The sequence below is a fragment of the Narcine bancroftii genome, chromosome 10 (genome assembly GCF_036971445.1).
Source record: "Narcine bancroftii isolate sNarBan1 chromosome 10, sNarBan1.hap1, whole genome shotgun sequence".
Taxonomy (NCBI): Eukaryota; Metazoa; Chordata; class Chondrichthyes; order Torpediniformes; family Narcinidae; genus Narcine; species Narcine bancroftii.
In genome coordinates this window covers 73,964,329-73,970,826 of record NC_091478.1, presented here as the reverse complement: position 1 = coordinate 73,970,826, position 6,498 = coordinate 73,964,329, and positions in this window count along the sequence as shown.

The window sequence follows — 6,498 nt, the reverse complement described above, 5'->3', positions numbered from 1 at the left end:
GAAAGATATAATTCATCTCAATAGAGTGCAGAAAAGATTCATGGAAACATTATCGGGAGTAGTAGGCTTGACTTATAAGGAGAGACTGGACAGGCTGGGATTATTCTCCCTGGGGCATGGGAGGCTAAGAGCGGACCTTATAGAGGTTTATGAAATCAAGAGTGGCTTGGATAAGAGAGTAACAGTCTGTTCCCCAGGGCAGACAAATCTAAAATTAGAAGGCAAAGATTTAAGGTGAAAGGAGAAAGATTTAAAAGGGTGGTGGGGATATGGAATGAGTTGCCAGAGGAAGTGGTAAAAGCAGGAATAATTGTAATGTTCAAAGGACATTCAGATGGGTACATGGAGAGGAGTGATTTCAAGGAATATAGGCAAAATGTAGGCAAGTGGGACTGGACTGAGCTGAAGGGTGGGCCAAATAGCCCATTTCTATGCTATAGAACTCTATGGCTCTCATCGTGGGAGAACAGAGGGTTTGTTTTTTTTTTTTTACAATGATTAGTCAATCTGGATTCACAGTGATTGGTCATTGTATCTTGCAAGGAAAATTTGTCCAAATATATTAATGTACAGGAATTTAGCAGTGGGAAGCTGGAAACTTTAAAACATCTTAGGAAAATCTCTCTCTGGTGCTCAAAGTGAAGTCGAACCTGCTTCCAAATTTCAGAGATCTTTCCCAGGCAGCTGAGAATAAAATCAAAAAATTATGCCACAGGCAACCTTTTGGCTTATCATGGCCATGCTGGCCATTTAGGTTGATCTCATCCCCCAGCAGCTGCTCAAATGCCTTGTAGCTTTGGTTGATTACATGGTCTTTGTTCTGTAAAGTATGTGAGTGGGAATGAAGACCCTGCCTAAATCTTCCAGTCTTCCCAGTTTATCAACAAAGCCAATACAGACCAGAACAGCTGCCCTGTCACCAGAAAGACCCAAAGATCTCCATCTCCACAGACCCAGTCTCCTCTCACTCTGGGGGAATGCCACTTTCCAGAATAAATGAACTCAAGCGTTGCCACCACTCAAGGCCATCTCCTCTACAATGTCAAATACCTGCAAAATTGGAGACAATGCCCAAAAAATGTGTGGGGTAGGATGCTGGCGCAGAGAGAAGAGAAAATCTGCAGGAGAATCATCCTTGGGATGCTCTTGTGACCTACTTTCTTTCTTCTTCTTTGGCTTGGCTTCGCGGACGAAGATTTATGGAGGGGGTAAAAAGTCCACGTCAGCTGCAGGCTCGTTTGTGGCTGACAAGTCCGATGCGGGACAGGCAGACACGATTGCAGCGGTTGCAGGGGAAAATTGGTTGGTTGGGGTTGGGTGTTGGGTTTTTCCTCCTTTGCCTTTTGTCAGACCTACTTATTACCCAGGCTTAGAGTATCTGTATGGGCCGTGAAGCACATAATTTCATCACTGGATGATGAAGGATATGGAGGAACAATCAAGGGCAGAAGCTGAAATCTGGAGCAAAATACAACTAAGTAGGTCAAGCAGTAGGAGGAAGAATTGTCAACTATTCAGGTCGGAACCCTTTAAAAGCCCCTATTCAGGCATTCTCCTGGCTTGAACATACAGTAAATCAATAGCCCTTCCACAATGTCAGTTAAACTCCTAGAATTTCCAAGCAGCAGCAGTTTTGTCATATCACAAGAGTTTTGTTGGTCTCCTGCAAAAGGGATATTAAACCTTCCCTTTGGTGATCTTCCAGCAGGGTGGTATTCGATTTGTACCAAAGACGATTAAGTTTTAATTCCATTTCAAAATTGAATCTTTAAAGTGAAAATTCATCACAACACATATTATCTTATTTTAACATTTTGAATAATCGCTGAGCAGAGCAGTGAAATCACGCTCTTCCCTTGATGAATAAGTCGACACAGAGAAAGTTGATTTGGCACATGCTGGTTAATACGTATTCACCCAAGTCATAATGTTTCCATTAATAGGTTTGCTGCAAACACAGTACTCATGGATTATCATGAAGTCTGATAACATAGACAATAATAGCTTTCATAGATCTCCTCAATCTACATCCTATTGGGAAAACACATCTGTTTGGGAATTAACCACTTTCATGTGAACTGCATCTTTGACCTAGAAAACTGAAACAAAGGGGAGTTTGTGCAATTTGAGGGCAAATAAGTTGCAGGGATCCAGGAGACTGTTGGGCCAAATGGCTTTTTATGCATTGCTTTAAAAAAGATATTTTTCCATATTCAATTACAACATAAAAGGAAGACCATTTGGCACATACATGACAGTTCTCAGAGCAAACAAGAGAGACTGTAGGTGCTCGAAAGCTGGAGCAACATATAAAATGCTGGACGAACTCAGCAAGTCGGGCAGCATCTGTGGATGGTAGATAGTTTGGGCCGAAACCCTTAAACTGGAAACAAGACTTCAGCCTGAAATGTTGACTAAAATGATAGTTCATCCTTCTGCTGCTTGACCTGCTCAGTACCTCCAACATTTTGGCGGTTGCTCCCCTTTCCTGCTTGGCTCCCAAAACCTATTCTCTCACCTGCCCATCGACTCCCCACCCACCTACATGTGGGGTAATCTACAATGGCCACTGATCGGCATGTTTTTGAGGAGTGGGAGACGAGCAGAGCATCCAGGGACAAGCCCACACAATCACAAGATTAAGCTGTGACGGGCGCAGAGGATCCCAAAACCCAGCAGCAATAGAAAACAAATGGTTACTTAAAAGTTGTTTTTAATTATCTTTAAACATGAAAACAGGATCACACTTTAACTTGTTACTATTAACTTAACTAACCGAACTTAACCCCCTTCTAATTTTAAGCGCACGTGTATGTAATGTGTGTGTAAGACCAGAATAGTTCTTTAATTCACAGTCCATTCTCACTTTTCATTCCTCCAAGTTCACTGGTTGCAGGCAATTCTTATACTGTGCACAGAATTTAACATTTATGAATCTTCATCAGGCTTTGGTGCTTGAAAGGTAAATGGTTACCACTCAGGAAGGTTCTTGTCGGTTTTCAGAGAGAGATTTGTTGCCGTTGGACACAAACTGATGCCTTTTTAATCAGCCACTTCAGTGTCTTTCTGAAGAAGCTTGCCCCCTCAGAGTTCTCCAGATGATAACCATTTTCTTTCAGGTCACCACAGAGTTCCTTTTCTGTTTCCCTTATTTCAGGTGAAACATTATACAGCCAGCCATCTCCTCTTGTATGGATCACTAGGGCTTTGAACAGGCTGAACTAAGAACTCACAACCCATCTTCAAAATGGGGATTTTCCACAAGCTTGTCATGTTCCAGACCCAGCTGCTGCTACTGAACTGTAGAACTGAATTCTCTCTATCTCAGAGAAAACCACATGACCCATTTAGGACAGCAAACTGCATTCAGACAGACTGCGGCACCAGACCCAATCTTCCGAGTCTGTTCATCTGTTGCTTTCCAAAACAATACCCCATTACTCCACAGCATGTCCAATTAACGCCTACTTGTGAAGTCTCTAAAGGCATTCTTCAAAGTTTTTGCAAAGGCATTCGGAGCCTGGACTGTCTGGCTTGAGCAGAGCTCTGGCATTTTAAATGAGATCTGAGTTGTGAAGTGTTTGTTTTTGACCTACACTAAAAAGCCTGCCACAATTGATCTCCTTTAAAACATATCTGCATACAATACAAAATATAACATCATCTGTCACAATGCAAAGCTCACCTAGGCATCACCCAAAATCAGAACTGAACCTAGGGATCACTGGAGATGCGAATAGATAAAATTCACAGGAGCCCCAAATTTTTTGCAATAATGTACCATAAATAATCACAAAAGGCTGGAGTTATGAAACTATCAACCTTTTATTAACTAAGGACTGGAACAACCATCAACCTCATTGACTGATTGAAACAAAGAGAAAGCATGCAAGGGGCTATGGGTGGGATTGGTCTTAGGAGGCATGTCCAGCTGACAGCAGTCAACCATGGCATAAAAGTGGTTTACCACAGACACCAAGTCACATAAAGAAAATGTCTGCAGTCAAATAGACTACACAAAAGTGCTGGAGAAACTCAGCAGATCATGCAATATCCACAGGAAGGGTAACTAGCACTTCATACCCTTTACTTCCTGTGGATGCTGTGTGGCCTGTTGAGTTTCTCCAGCACTTTTGTGTTCTGCATTTGCCTGCAGACTTTTTCTGTTTGACTATTTGGAGATATTAGAATTGATGATCAACAAATTGAAAAAAAATGTTCAGGGAAGGGACAGTTATCCATAAGCAGATGAAGTAATTCAGGGAGGTACGAGAGCGCAGAAGATTGCAGGGATGGAAGAGATAGGGAGCAACATGACATCAAAAGGATTTCATTACAGTTTCTAAAGGAGAATGTATATAGACTTCACCTGTGAAACAAAGAACTCCACCACCAGTCTTTTCGCACAGAATTAATATTCAAGTCAGCAGGTATTTTTCGAGCAACCAAGGCCTTTAAAACTGAATTGAAAGGATTTCCTGGCTTTTATTAATAACCACCTTACTGACAAAACCTTTCAATATAATCATAAACTAACCAGCCAATTCTTGCCTCATATCCGCTCGAAAGCCTGGGAGCAATGAAGCGCAGTAGTGTCTCAGTGTGAACAAAAAATGTCATAGTCTTTACCCACTGTCAGTCAGAGATCTGTGGCAGCAGAATTTGCCAAACATGAATACAAACACAATATGTCCACCCCAGAACAAATGCATGGCATCAAAGTTATCACCTAATGAGAATTGGATACATTGAGAAAACAAGTTTATTTTTGATAAATGGCTAATTTAATAACTTTTTCAAATCAATATTAACAACAATTTAGTGCACATTTCCAAGTAGAATCATGCATCTGTTTAAAAAGGAAAAAGAACATATAACTCTGGGTGCACAGGAGGAGAATTTTCTGATGACTGTACTTTGAGAAAACCATAAGACTTTGGACCAGAATGAGGCCATTCAGCCCATTGAGTCTGTTCAACCATTCAAACCATAGCTGATGTATTTTTCCACTCAATCCTGCCTTCTTCCTGTAACCTTTGACACCCTTGCTAATCAAGAACCTATCAACCCCTACCTTAACTCTACACATTGACTTGACTTCTATGGCCATCATGGCAATGAATTCCACAGATTCATCACCTGCTGGCTGAAGAAATGTCTCCTCATCTCTGTTCTAATGGGATGACCTTTTGTTCTGATCCTAGACTCTCCCACAACCAGAAATATCTTCTCCACACTCAGTCACTCTAGCCCTTTCAATATTCGGTAGGGTCAGTGAGATATCCCTCATCTTTCTAAACTCCAGTGAGTACAGGTCCAGAGTCACCAAACACCCCTGATACGTCAACCCTCTCATCCCTGGGATAATTCTCGTAAGCCTCCTCTGGACCATCTCTAATGCCAGCACATCCTTCTTTTTTTAAAAAAATTTTATTTATTCGTTCAAAATGCAGATAATAAGTTACATATATAACAATAAACAAAGCATGAACATTATATTTTATATATATTTTTAAAAAAGAAAGGAAAAAAAAGGAAAGAAAACCACCCCCCCCTTTCAGCTAACTCTCCTAAGGAGAGCCATAAAGAAAAAAGAAAAAAATAAAGAAAAGTAAAGCATACATATTAAAATCTAGTCAATATAAATCAAAATGTAAATATTCTGAATATAACAACCACCTATTAATAAATATTATATAATATATATAATATATTAAATAATATATAAAGACTCAGATCAATGTAAATAGGCCCTCCAATAGGAGAAAAAGAAACCACAAATTAAAGTCTAAATAAAATGAAAATAATCAAAAAAAATAAAAAGAAAAAAAAAAACCCCAAAAAAACTACCAAAAGGTAGTAATCCTAAACAGAAGTTGGGTGTGGATCACCCACCAGTGGCTGATGACTAGTAGAACATAGAGCAAATTTCTCCCTCCCCAGCCAAACAAAGAATAACAACAAGATATCATGATGACATAAAAAGAAAATAAAAATAAAAAAGTTCTTCTTTTCATCCAAGAAATTCCAGACTCGGCAACCCCATTTCAAGGGAACGGACTCTTTTCATTCCCATTTTTCCCATTTCTGCTGTTTCTTCTATTTCCAGAACAACTGGATTTTTCTTTAGGAGACAATGGTGGGCTACGTCTTTGTCCTCTTACATCTGGCAACGAGTCAGCAAAACTCATTGCTTCACGCTCATTCTCAAAAAACCGAGATTGAAAATCTCCACAAAACACCTTCAACACTGCTGGATAGCGAAAAGTAGACTTATAACCTTTACGCCACAAAACTTCTTTAACTGGATTAAATCAACGCCGACGCTGAATAACCTCTTGACTCAAATCAGGATAGAAAAAAACTCTACTATTCTGAATCATTAACGGAGCTTGTCACTGTCTCGCGTTTTGCACTGCTAGACAAAGTATCATTTCTCTGTCCAAATAATTCAAACATCGAATTATCACGGGTCTCGGTGGTTGACCAGACAGAGGT